The sequence below is a fragment of the Balaenoptera musculus genome, chromosome X, assembly GCF_009873245.2.
Source record: "Balaenoptera musculus isolate JJ_BM4_2016_0621 chromosome X, mBalMus1.pri.v3, whole genome shotgun sequence".
In the NCBI taxonomy this organism is placed as follows: Eukaryota; Metazoa; Chordata; class Mammalia; order Artiodactyla; family Balaenopteridae; genus Balaenoptera; species Balaenoptera musculus.
In genome coordinates, this window is record NC_045806.1 from 78,398,075 (window position 1) to 78,413,275 (window position 15,201).

General features: G+C 35.0%; 1 non-coding gene across 1 annotated transcript; it reads right to left on the minus strand.

The window, feature by feature from the left end:
• Window positions 1-484: 484 nt before the first annotated feature.
• On the minus strand, window positions 485-591 carry LOC118889302. Its single transcript, XR_005018450.1, has one exon. It is a non-coding gene; the product is annotated as a U6 spliceosomal RNA (small nuclear RNA).
• Window positions 592-15,201: the final 14,610 nt, after the last annotated feature.

Here is a 15,201-nt window from a genome sequence, read left to right on the forward strand (position 1 = left end):
AGTTCTGCCATTGCAGTGCAAAAGCAGCCATAGACAATACAGAAACAAATGGTATGGCTGTGTTCCAACAAAATTTTATTTCTAAAAATAGGCAGCAGTCCTGCTGGCTATAATTTTCTATCCATACTATAGGTAATTATTTTTATTAGTTTATTCTGTTTCTTTATGCAAGTACAAGCAAACGTAAATATATATTCTCAGGCCCCTTTCTTATACAAAAGTTAATCTGTTCCATATCTCGAAATAGTATTTTTTATTACATATTTTGAATATTTCTCTATATCAATGTATAGAGAACATCCTAATTTGTTCTGTCTGCGATGTAAATACATCATTTCATATATGTGAAGGATAGATTTCTAAACTCAGGATTGCTGGATCAAGGGGTAAATACATTTGCAATTTGGGAAGATATTGCTGGATTCACTGTTATAGGGGTTTTATCATTTTCACTTTCAGCACAATATATGAAAGTGCCTGTTTTAAAATTATGAAATGCTTCATGAGTTGGTATGTCATCCTTGTGCAGAGGCCATGTTAATATTCTCTGAATCATTCCAATTACAGTGTATATGCTGCTGAAATGAGCACCATGAAGTCATTTTTAATTTAGTAATGGTTGAATGCTTTTGGGTGGCATACAGCCAAAGACAGGGCAAACTATTAAACTCCTCTTTCCATTTAGCCTGGAGATGAGAGAGAGAAAAGGTTTTTCTGAATAGCAGCTGGCTTTTTTTTTTTCAGAGTGCTGATTGGAAGGGAGCCACATCCCCACCTTAAGTTCCAGCAATATATGAATCTGTGCAATAGCTAATGAGGACATAAATGGCCAGAGTGGTAGAAACAATTAATGAAGACCCTATCCTTTGAGCAGCTGTGCATAGAGTTCTCTGCTGATTGTAACCAACATGGACTGTAGTAGGATTCAGCCAAAAAACAACAAGGAATGATGCGGAGCTGGTTAACAGAAGAGAGGATCTGGTTGGGATCAAGTATAATAAAACGTAATTTAAAAATAATAAAAGAACCAATATTTTTTAAGCAGAGTTGTATAGGCTAAGCACTCTATCAAGTTACATATTAATGGTCACAATAACCCTACGAAGTAGGTATGTTATTATATTTACTTTACAGATTTTTTTAACTAAGGCAACTTGCCCAATGTCTTATGCCTTGTAAGTGCTGAAGTGGGATCTGATCTCCGAGGCATAGTATCTTTTCTACTGGGCTTTATTGACTTGTTGTCTGCATGGGGGAATAATTTCAGAATTAGTTGAGAAAAGAAAAGTAGAATCTTGACAGGATCTAGACTTAGGCAAATATAATTTTTCTGTCTTTTTGAAGAAGTCAATCCAATATTAAGAAAGAGGTTTCTAACATGATAATTGCAGTTAACATTCTGGTGCCCAAAGTGTTCAGAGTAGGCCTTTGGCACACCTTGAAGGATGGGTCCTTGCCAGGTGCAGGTGCCACTGGCTATGCCGGCCCTTAAAACTTTGGAACAAATGCTTGAGAGTCTTTTCAAGGAAAAACTTCCCAGAGTTCAGAGAGTTTGCTGACCTGGCTTAGAGATTGACATCTTGGAATCTTAGAAAACTTCAAGTTTTGTCCTTTGTTTGCTATGCTGGTTCACCCTCATTTGGCTACTGAGCTGCTTTAGACAGCCGCTGGGCATCTGCTTCACCTTAGCTGAGGATGACCCAAGCCTGAATCTCTGGCCCCTGACATTCAGTAGCTGTTTTACCTGCTAGCCAGGAAAAGTTACTTGAGCTGTGGTAAGCCCAAGTGTAGTGGCTTAAATTATAGGTATATCCACTCTATATTTTCAAGACCTAATGGGGAGGGTGCACTTTTAAAAATCTTACAAGGTCAATTTATAAACTGTGATATATATTTCACTAAGAATAACGCTAAATGTTTCTCCTTTGCACAGAGAAAATAATGCAATTGGGGGTGGGGAAACTCTCTTCTGCTCTGTCATTCAGTCTTTACTTAAATTGGCTGTGTAATTCACTTTCACTAGGATTGAAAAGCAAGTAGAAGCATTGGCCAAATGCGGAATCACTGGGCCCCTTCATGGAGAATTTAGAGCAAAGAATTTTCTATGCTTTTTTTCCCACCCCAAATTGCAAAATGCTGCCCATTTTGCAATTCTGGTGTCTAGGTTCTATCTTATAATTAGGGAATTAGGCTAAAGAATAAAAAATGTTTTTTTAAGAGGCTAGAAAACTACTTTTAGTTGAGCATTTATTATGTGTCTGCCTGTATTAAGTACATTTTATATGTGTTATCTCATTTAATTATCCTAATAATCCTATGAGGCAGGTCCTATTCTTACCCTTACTTTACAAGTGAGGACACTAACTCAAAAATTTGTTCATGGATTTGAACTTGTCAGACTCCAAGGTTTGTAGCAATAGTGGCTAGCTATACTGAAGTCTCTATAAATATTACAGTTTGTACAATAAATTTGATGAATACCTTCTTCATTTTCTAGATTGTTGCAGAGGTCATGCAAATATCTTTTAAGTTCACACAATTAAAGTTTGCTAGTATTCCCCTCAAAAATGGCTGAAAGAGATAGAGCTTTCTTGAATAATATTCAACTGAATACCCTTTCCTCCCATTTTCTTCTCTTGTAGGATGGCTAAACAGATAAGTGATATGATGGAAATAAAGTATAAAATTATAGCATGTTATTCTAAATGTCAGAATTTAGGAGAAAATACATAGTTGAGACATTAGTGTTGTAAGTGGAGTCCATTACTGACGTCAGCTCATGGCTCATTTGTAGCAACTGCAGTGTGGGCAGCAGAGGAGCAAGACATTTGTCTTGGTGAGTCCAAAAAAAAGTATTTCAGGATTTTGACATGGAGGATTTTTTTTTAAATAGGAAGTTGATCATATGAAATTGTCATTTCGGTTGGTCCAAAATGGATAAATATCAGTAATTTCATATGTTTCAATATACTAGAAGGAGATGCCCTGCAAGTAATCAGAGATCAACATAAAGGGAGAGAAAAGGTGAAGAATCTGAGCAGGTGGTCAATGTTGAAGTCCAGAGAGAGCTGTATGAGAGCAGAGTTCACATGGTCTGACTATTCGGGCAGAGTTTGGTGGTGATATCTCTGTTGATTATAGGATAGAGACTCTGAATTCACCACCCTTTTGGAAAGACACTTTTTAACTGGCATGTGTGCTCTGCTCTCTAGACTGTAAGAGAGATCATAAGGAGCTTGATTGATTATAGCACATATTAAACATGTCTTGAAACAAATTTGAATATTCCATGTAGTTGAATCCTTGACACGTGTCTACTTGGGGGAAGTTAAGCCCTGCATATAAATAAATATGGATCTAAGTCCTTCTGCTAACTTCTCCCAGCCTCTTGTTTATCTCCATTAAGTTCTTATTGCAGGTTACAGTTCTTTTGTCTATTTTCTGTTTACTTTCTGCATAGATAGTAGATATAGGAGGATAAGTATATAGCCTTTTTTAAAACTGTATCCCCAGCAACTAGTAATATGCCTGCCATTCAATAAATATTTGATGAATGGATGATTGAATGAATGATTTTTAATGGTTACATAGTATTGCATTACAAGGATGTGCCATAATTTGTGTAACTAATACCAATGGATAGATATTAAGTCATTTTAAGTTATATGCTATTATAAACAGTGCTAGAATGAGCATTTTGTACATATAGTTTTGTATATTTGTCAAATTATTTCCCTATGATAGTGTCTTGAAAAGGGATTTTTTTGGATTAAAAATATGCATTTTAAGGCTTCTGATTTATATTGTCAAAATGCTTTTACATGTTTTGCTATTTTTATACTTCTACCATGTTTGTATGAGAGGGCCCATTTTCCCCATACAATCATCAACACTAGGTATTATTAATTATTTTTAATCTTTGTTAATCTGCTTCAGGAAAAATAGTATTTTGTATTATTTTGCATAATTTTGTCACTACTAAAGGTATGACGTTTTACTCATGAGTTTTTAGCCATTTGTACTTCTTTTTTGAAGTGCTTATTAATGTCTTTTGCCCATTTTTCTGTTATGGAGTTTAGATATTTCCTATTAATTTTTGAGGTTTTTTTATATATTTAGGTCATTAATCATTTACCATCTATGTTGCAAATATTTTCCCCGTTTATCCTTTTGTGAAAAAAATTTTTGTTGGATGTTTTAAGTTATAGATATGTATTTTTAATGCAATCATATTTATTCATTCTTTCATTTCTGGTTTCTAGCATTTGTGTCATGTTTAGAATGTCCATATTTACTCCAAGATTACACATGTATTCATCTATGTTTTCATCCAGAGTTTACATTTAAATTGTTTATTGATCAATAATTTATTCTAGTGTAAAGGGTTAGGTATTGATCTAATTTTATTTTGTCCGTGGTCAGCCAGCTATTCCAGCATGTTTTCCTGTAGTAATTTATATTACCACGTTGCTCATATGAATGTATCCAAAGTTAAAATATGGGCTTTGGAGTCTGAACTGGATTTAAATCTCAGCTCCACCAATTACCTGGTGTGCTACTTTGAGTGAATCACGTAAGTGCTCCAACCTTCAATTCTAGGGTGACCAATCATCCCAATTTACTGGTGACTGAGAGGTATCCAGGGATTCTGGATTTTAAGTGCTAAAATTGGAACAGTCATGAACAAACTAAGATGGTTGGTCATGCTAGGTTTTTCTTTTGCCAAAAATGAAATAATAGCATTATGTAACCAAAATAATTGTGAGGAATAAAAGAGATAAAACAACACAAAAAGACAACCTACTGAATGGGAGAAAATATTTTCAAATTATATGACCGATAAGGAATTAATATCCAACATATATACATAGCTCATACAACTTAACATCAAAAAAACCAAACAATCTGATTAAAAAATGGGCAGAAGACCTAAATAGACGGACATTTCTCCAAAGAAGACATACTGATGGCCAACAGGCACATGAAAAAAATGCTGAACATAGCTAATCATGGGAGAAGGGCAAATAAAACTGCAGTGAGGCATCACCTCACACCTGTGAAAATGGCTTTCATCAAGAAGTCTGCGAATTACAAATGTTGGCGAGGATGTGGAAAAAGGGAACCCTAGTACACTGTTGTTGGGATTGTAAATTGGTGCAGCCACTATGGAACACAACATGGAGGTTCCTCAAAAAACTAAAAATAGAACAACCATATGATCCAGCATTTCCACTATTGGGTATATATCCGAAGAAAATGAATACACTAATTCGAAAAGATACATGCACCCTAATGTTCATAGCATCATCATTTACAATAGCCAAGATATGGTAGCAACATAGGTGACCATCAAAAACAGATGAATGAGTAAAGAAGATGTTGTGTATATATATATATATATATATATATATATATATATATATATATATATATATATATATATATATATATAATGGAATATTAGTAATAAAATGAATTATATTCTGCCATTTGCAACAATGTGGATGGACCTAGAGAGTATTATGCTTAGTGAAATAAATCAGAGAACGACAAATACTGTACATTATCACTTATATGTGGAATCTAAAAAATTAAAAAAATGAATATATATAACAAAACAGAAGCAGACTCACAGATATCGATAATATACTAGTGGTTACCAGTGCGGAGGGGGAAGGTGTGAGGGGAGAGATCAGAGTATGGGATTAAGAGAAACAGCTACTATGTATAAAATAAATAAGCAACAAAGCTATATTGCACAGTACAGGGAACTATAGACATTATTTTTAATCACTTTAAATGGAGTATAATCTATAAAAATATTGAATCACTATGTTGTACACCTGAAACTAATATTGTAAATCAACTATACTTCAATATAAAAAAAATGAAAAAAATCTTCCTTATTGCTTTGTCCCCTAATTTGTACTTCTAGAAAATTATTGTGAATAAATAATCAGAGCTGTGCACAAAGATGTAGATGAATATTTCTCTAAGTCTTGTTTATGCTAGATGAAAATCGGAAAGGACTTACATGCCTAACATAGGGAATGGCTAAATAGCTTATAATACATGCATATTATAAAATCTTATGCAGTCATTTAAAAAAATGTTTTAAGAAAACATTTAACAATGGGAGATATTTACAATATACAAATAATTTAAAAAGAAAATTGTAAAAACTATATATGGTGTGATTCAAATTTTGTATAATACATATATATGTATATGAACACATATAAACTTTATTTAATACATATGTATATGTATCTATACCCACTGAATGAAAGGAAGTATATATACACAGAATGTAAACATTGATTATCTCTGGATCATGGTATTATAGCTGATGTTTTGTCATTGTGTCTTAATTTTAAAAATTAATTTTGAAATCAGAATATAGTATTCAAAATTCATTAACGTTGTTCTTTTTTCTTTGCCTTAGAAAGAGATAATCAGAATTTTCAGTGTGTGAAAACTTCACAATTGTTTTTGCATATCACATTTACAATTGTTTCTTTTCTTGACTTGTCACCCTACTGCATTTTGAACTTGGTTTATTCATCTCTGTAGATGCACAGTCTATCACTGGAAGTATATGGTAGATGCTTAATAAGTGTCTGATGAATGAATTGATAGATTAGTGAGTGAATGGATGCACGTATGATTATTAAGGCCAGTTTTACCACTGAGCCATATTTTTATCTTAGATTACAATGAAACTTCAAAGTATGATATTTTTATATAATTCAGTGTTGGTATAGGAAACTGTACCTTATTTTAGTGATGTTTACTTAATTTTTTCTTGATTGTTTCAGAATTTTACCTGACATCTTAGCTACCAATAAATATGTGGTTTCTAAAATATTATATTTTATGTTAAAACTGGCTGACTTTAACAACTGCTCCAAGAGAATTTAGATGATCCCAGTAAGTTTCAATTCCTTATCTTTCTATCTTGTCATTTTTTTCTCTTTCTGTTCACATAGATAATGTAAAGCAAATATGTACAGTATGAAGATACACTCTAGTTTAGTGCAGTTTTTATGTCTAAGTGTTTTTGCCTAGATGGACTCTTTGCTTTAAGAGAAATTTGGTGAAAAATATGTTTGTGTGGGTGTGTGTGTGTGTGTGCAATTGTGTGTTCAGGAAGAAGGGAAAATTGTGTAGGTAATTATTCAGACCTCATGATACACAATAAAATTGACAATAGAATGAGGTTCTTCTTCAAATTTTTAATAATCATTATGAAATGACCTCTTCATTTTCCTTCATATACTGTATCTGATATTTCTTTATGTGGAATGTGTGTGTGTGTATTTATGTGTGTGTACATTTTACTAAAAATAAAGTAATTTCCTCTGGGACAACATTAAATGCACCAACATTTGAATTATAGGGGTCCTAGAAGAAGAAGAGAAAAAGAAAGGTACTGAGAAAATATTTGAAAACTTCCCTAATATGGGAAAGGAAATAGCTAATCAAGTCCAGGAAGCACAGAGAGTACTATACAGGATAAATCCAAGGAGAAACACGCCAAGACACATATTAATCAAACTATCAAAAATTAAATACAAAGAAAAAATATTAAAAGCAGCAAGGGAATAACAACAAATAACACACAAGGGAATCCCCATAAGGTTAACAGCTGATCTTTCACCAGAAACTCTGCAAGCCAGAAGGGAGTGGCAGGACATATTTAAAGTAATGAAGGGGAAAAACCTACAACCAAGATTAATCTGCCCAGCAAGGATCTCATTCAGATTTCACGGAGAAATTAAAACCTTTACAGACAAGCAAAAGCTAGGGGAATTCAGCACCACCAAACCAAACCAGCTTTACAACAAATGCTAAAGGAACTTCTCTAGGCAGGAAACACAAGAGAAGGAAAAGACCTAAAAAACAAACCAAAAACAGTTAAGAAAATCATAATATGAACATACATATCAATAACTACCTTAAATGTAAATGGATTAAATGCTCCAACCAAAATACATAGACTGGCTGAATGGATACAAAAACAAGACCTGTATATATGCTGTCTACATGAGACCCACCTCAGACCTAGGGACACATACAGACTGAAAGTGAGGGGATGGAAAAAGATATTCCATGCAAATGGAAATCAAAAGAAAGCTGGAGTAGCAATTCTCATATCAGACAAAATAGACTTTAAAAAAAGACTATTACAAGAGACATGAAGGACACTACATAATGATCAAGGGATCAATCAAAGATGAAGATATAACAATTGTAAATATTTATGCACCCAATATAGGAGCACCTCAATACATAAGCCAAATACTAACAGCCATAAAAGGGGAAATCAACAGTAACACAATCACAGTAGGGGACTTTAACATCCTACTTTCACCAATGGACAGATCATCCAAAATGAAAATAAATAAGGAAACACAAGCTTTAAACGATACATTGAAAAAGATGGATTTAATTGATATTTATAGGGTTTTCCATGCAAAAAAAAAACAGAATACACATTCTTCTCAAGTGTTCATGGAACATTCTCCAGGATAGATCATATCTTGGGTCACAAATCAAGCCTTGGTAAATTTAAGAAAATTGAAATCGTATCAAGTATCTTTTCCGACCACAACGCTATGAGGCTAGATATCAATTACAGGAAAAAATCTGTTAAAAAATACCAACACATGGAGGCTAAACAATACACTACTTAATACCCAAGAGATCACTGAAGAAATCAAAGAGGAAATCAAAAAATACCTAGAAAAAAATGACAATGAAAACACGACGACCCAAAACCTATGGGATGCAGCAAAAGCAGCTCTAAGAGGGAAGTTTATAGCAATACAATCCTACCTTAAGAAACAAGAAACATCTCAAATAAACAACCTAACCTTACACATAAAGCAATTAGAGAAAGAAGAACAAAAAAACTCCAAAGTTAGCAGAAGGAAAGAAATCATAAAGATCAGATCAGAAATAAATGAAAACAAAATGAAGAAAACAATAGCAAAGATCAATAAAACTAAAAGCTGGTTCTTTGGGAAGATACACAAAATTGATAAACCATTAGCCAGACTCATCAAGAAAAAAAGGGAGAAGACTCAAATGAATAGAATTAGAAATGAAAAAGGAGAAGTAACAACTGACACTGCAGAAACACAAAGGATCATTAGAGATTACTACAAGCAAATATATGCCAATAAAATGGACAACCTGGAAGAAATGGACACATTCTTAGAAATGCACAACATTCCGAGATTGAACCAGGAAGAAATAGAAAATATGAACAGACCAATCACAAGCACTGAAATTGAAACTGTGATTAAAAATCTTCCAACAAACAAAAGCCCAGGACCAGATGGTTTCACAGGTGAATTCTATCAAACATTTAGAGAAGAGCTAACACCCATCCTTCTCAAACTCTTCCAAAATATAGCAGAGGGAGGAACACTCCCAAACTCATTCTACAAGGCCATTATCACCCTGATACCAAAACCAGACAAAAATGTCACAAAGAAAGAAAACTACAGGCCAATATCACTGATGAACATAGATGTAAAAATCCTCACCAAAATACTAGCAAACAGAATCCAACAGCACATTAAAAGAATCATACACCATTATCAAGTGGGGTTTATTCCAGGAATGCAAGGATTCTTCAATGTATGCAAATCAATCAATGTGATACACCATATTAACAAACTGAAGGAGAGAAACCATATGATAATCTCAATAGATGCAGAGAAAACTTTCGACAAAGTTCAACACCCATTTATGATAAAAACCCTCCACAAAGTAGGCATAGAGGGAACTTTCCTCAACATAATAAAGGCCATATATGACAAACCCACAGCCAACATCGTCCTCAATGGTGAAAAAAAGAAACCATTTCCACTAAGATCAGGAACAAGACAAGGTTGCCCACTCTCACCACTATTATTCAACACAGTTTTGGAAGTTTTAGCTACAGCAATCAGAGAAGAAAAAGCAATGAAAGGAATCCAAATCAGAAAAGAAGAAGTAAAACTGTCACTGTTTGCAGATGACATGATACTATACATAGGGAATCCTAAAGATGCTACCAGAAAACAACTAGAGCTAATCAATGAATTTGGTAAAGTAGCAGGATACAAAATTAATGCACAGAAATCTCTTGCATTCCTATATACTAATGATGAAAAATCTGAAAGTGAATTTAAGAAAACACTCCTGTTTACCATTGCAACAAAAAGAATAAAATATGTAGGAATAAACCTACCTAAGGAGACAAAAGACCTGTATGCAGAAAATTATAAGACACTGATGAAAGAAATTAAAGATGATACACACAAACGGAGAGATATACCATGTTCTTGGATTGGAAGAATCAACATTGTGAAAATGACTCTACTACCCAAAGCAATCTACAGATTCAATGCAATCCCTAACAAACTACCGCTGGCAATTTTCACAGAACTAGAACAAAAAATTTCACAATTTGTGTGGAAACACAAAAGACCCCGAATAGCCAAAGCAATCTTGCAAAAGAATAATGGAGCCGGAGGATTCAGGCTCACTGACTTCAGACTATACTACAAAGCTACAGTAATCAAGACAGTATGGTACTGGCACAAAAACAGAAATATAGATCAGTGGAACAGGATAGAAAGCGCAGAGATAAAGCCACACACATATGGTCACCTTATCTTTGATAAAGGAGGCAAGAATATACAGTGGAGAACAGACAGCCTCTTCAATAAGTGGGGCTGGGAAAACTGGAAAGCTACATGTAAAGGAATGAAATCAGAACACTCCCTAACACCATACACAAAAATTAACTCAAAATGGGTTAAAGACCTAAATGTAAGGCCAGACACTATCAAACTCTTAGAGGAAAACATAGGCAGAACACTCTATGACATAAATCACAGCAAGATCCTTTTGGACCCACTTCCTAGAGAAATGAAACAAAAACAAAAAAAAACAAATGGGGCCCGATGAAACTTAAAAGCTTTTGCGCAGCAAAGGAAACCATAAAAAAGACAAAAAGACAACCCTCAGAATGGGAGGAAATATTTGCAAATAAAGCAACTGACAAAGGATTAATCTCTAAAATTTACAATTAGCTCATGCAGCTCAATATCAAAAAAACAAACAACCCAATGCAAAAATGGGCAGAAGACCTAAATAGACATTTCTCCAAAGAAGATATACAGATTGCCAACAGACACATGAAAGAATGCTCAACGTCATTAATCATTAGAGAAATGCAAATCAAAACTACAATGAGATATCATCTCACACCGGTCAGAATGGCCATCATCAAAAAATCTAGAAACAATAAATGCTGGAGAGGGTGTGGAGAAAAGGGAACCCTCTTGCACTGTTGGTGGGAATGTAAATTGATACAGCCACTATGGAGGACAGTATGGAGGTTCCTTAAAAAACTAAAAATAGAACTACCATACGACCCAGCAATCCCACTAGTGGGCATATACCCTGAGAAAACCATAATTCAAAAAGAGTCATGTACCACAATGTTCATTGCAGCTCAATTTACAATAGCCAGGACATGGAAGCAACCTAAGTGTCCATCGACAGATGAATGGATAAAGAAGATGTGGCACATATGTACAATGGAATATTACTCAGCCATAAAAAGAAACGAAATTGAGTTATTTGTAATGAGGTGGATGGAGCTAGAAACTGTCATACAGAGTGAAGTATGTCAGAAAGAGAAAAACGAATACAGTATGCTAACACATATATATGGAATCTAAAAACAACAAAAAAAGATTCTGAAGAACCTAGGGGTAGGATAGGAATAAAGACGCAGATGTAGAGAATGGACTTGAGGACACGGGGAGGGGGAAGGGTAAGCTGGGACAAAGTGAAGGAGTGACATGGACATATATACAGTACCAGACGTAAAATAGAGAGCTAGTGGGAAGCAGCCACATAGCACAGGGAGATCAGCTCGGTGCTTTGTGACCACCTAGACGGGTGGGATAGGGAGGGTGGGAGGGAGGGAGATGCAAGAGGAAGAGATATGGGGATATATGTATAGGTATAACTGATTCACTTTGTTATAAAACAGAAACTAACATACCATTGTAAAGCAATTATACTCCAATAAAGATGTTAAAATAAATAAATAAAGTCATTTTATTTTTATACCTGGAATGCAGCTTTTAAATTTTTATCCCTTGGGTGGAAATACTATTTTTTTTCAAATGAATTGTGTATTATAAGAGAGGTATCTTAATGAAATGCATGAAAAATCTAGTATTTTCTGGTCAGAAACATGCTTAGAGTTAAAAAAAAAAGAGAAATTCTATTTTTGCCAACTGATTTACTTCTTTTTTTGTACTCCAAGTTTCACATTTTCTCTTTTGAATTCATTGTGAGAATGAATTGAGGAAGCCTAGTGTCCTGAGAAAGAGTGGAATTTTAATTTTTGTTTTGATAGGAACATGGGTATTAAAAGTAAGACTTAAAATAGCAACATGATTAGAAACAGCAACATCCCAAAAAAGAGAACTTTTGTTCCAAGGAATATAGTCAGGTAAATGGTATTTTGTATTGATCCATAGAATGGTTTTCGTCTTTTCAAGGCATGATAATAATCCTGATTTTAATACTTCACCTTTAATTTGAGCCTTTATTGCCTGTGTTTGCAATTCTTATAAATAAATTTGACAGTATTGCACCTATACAATCTGGATTTGCCAATTGGAACTAAACCAACACCTAACAAAAAAAACATAATATAATAAGTGAACAATTAAAATGCTTCCTTCAATTATTTTGTGATTGGAGTGGCCAAGATGGCATAGTAAGAAGACCCTGAGTTCACATCCTCCAACGGGCACACCAAAATTACAACGGGGCAAATATCAATGAGAATGAACAGAAGAATAGCAGAAAAGATCTTCTGAGACTAAGGATATAAAGAAGGAACCAGAAGGAGATGGGTAGGAGGGACAGAGACACATTATAGTCAAGACCTGTACTACTGTGTAGGCAACCCACAAATGGTAGGATAATTACAATTGCAGAAGTTCTCCCAAAGGAGCCAAGGGTCCAAGCTGCACATTAGTATCCCCAGCCCAGGAGTCTTGCACCAGGAGGATGAGCCCTCAGAACGTTTGGCTTTAAAGGCCAGTGGGACTTAGTTTCAGGAGACCCAAAGGGCTGTGGGAAATAGAGACTCCACTCTTGAAAGGAGCACACACAAAATCTCATGGGCTCTGGGACCCAGGGCAGAAGCAGTAATTTGAAAGGACCTGGATCAGACTCACCTGTTGATCTTGAAGAGTCTCCCAGAGAGGCAGGTGGCAACTGGGACTCATCCTGGGGACATAGATGCTGGCAGCAGCCATTTTTGAGAGCTCATCTCACCTCGAAGACACTGGTGCTGGCAAGCGCCATTTTGGAATCCTCTCTTTAGCTTATTAGTGGATCTGGCCCCGCCCACCAGTTGGTCAGTCCCAGTCCTGGATGCCCCAGGCCAAGCAGCTAGCTGGGCAGGTACACAGCCCCACCTACCAGCAGTCTAGCTGCCTTAGGGCTCCCTGAGCCCCCAACCTCCCCAAGACTCCACCCTGCGCACCTGTGGGGCAACACCAATTCCAAAAGAGAGAAAGAGAAATATTGTATGATTTCACTTATCTGTGGAACATAAAAAACAAAACAAATGAACAAACATAACTAAACACAAACAGAGTTATAGATACAGAGAACACATCATTGCCACAGGGAAGGTGGTGGCAGGAGGAGAAAAATAGGTGAGGATGATAAAGAGGTACAAACTTTCAGTTACAAGATAAATGAGTTATGGGTATGAAATGTAGAATGTGGGGAATATAGTCAATAATTATGTGATATCTTTGCATGGTAACAAATGACAACTAAATTTATCCTGGTGATCATATTGAAATGTATAGAAATATCAAACCACTATGTTGTGTACCAGGAACAAACATAGTGGTGTAGGTCAATTGTATGTGAAAAACATACAAACAAACTCTTAGAAAAAGAGATTTGTGGTTATCAGAGGTGGGGAGTGGGGTTAGGGGGAATTGGATGAAGGCAGTCAAAAGGTAGAAACTTCCAGTTATAAGATAAATAAGTAATAGGGATATAATGTACAACATGATAAATATTATTAACACTGCTGTATGTTATATATGAAAGTTTTTTTTAAGAGAGTAAATCCTAAGTGTTCTTATCACAAGGAAAAAAATTTTCCATTTCCTTAATGTTACATTTATATGAAATGATGGATGTTCACTAAACTTATTGTGGTAATCATTTCTTGATGCATGTAAGTCAAATTATTATGCTGTACACCTTAAACTTACACAGTACTGTTTGTCAATTATAGCTCAACAAAACTGGAAGAAAAAAATAAAAGATAAAGAAAAGAAGAGAACATGCTTCCTTCAACAACCTTGCATCCAGGTTACTAGACGGGCATTGTGCATTTATAAATCTGGGTTACACAGTACCCCCATTCATCTTTGGTAACTGCCAGTACCTGGCCCTACAATTTCTAAGTTTATTTTCTAGTGACCTTCACCAACATTACATTTTAGCACCATGGCTACAACCCGAACTTTGCCATTACCTAAATTTTTTTCAATTAAAAACAATACTTTTCTCATATCAACTAGAATGAGAAATAACTCACGTACAATAAACCACATCCATTTAAAATGTACAAATTGATGAGTTTTGACAGTTGTATACAGCCATAAAACCACTACCACAATCAGGATAGAGAACATTTCTAATATCTTCCCCCAAATTCTCACTACCTCTGAAATCCATCCTTCCCTCATCTCATATTTGTTTCATTCTTTAAATTTTAGCCTCCAAATCTCTGACCACAACACGCTGTCTTTCCCAATCCCTTACTTCTAGTATACCACCTTACAGATCTCGATCGTTGGCTTTCTCCTAGCTCTACTTCTTTCACTAACAAGTTAAAATGGTCAAATACTTCAACTATATTCTTTCCAGCTGTCTTATTCTTCTGTTGACCTTGTCCTGCTAATCACCAACTCTGCAACATTCAATTTTTTCCCCTCTTTTTCTTCAGGGATAAAGAGTCCTACTGGAGAAAAAGCACATATTTTTTTAAATTGGATCCATTACGAATATATGATCCTCAACTTCAGCTGTCAAGACAGCTAAACAACTCTTTTGCTCATTCCTAATTGGTTCCCTTTCCTG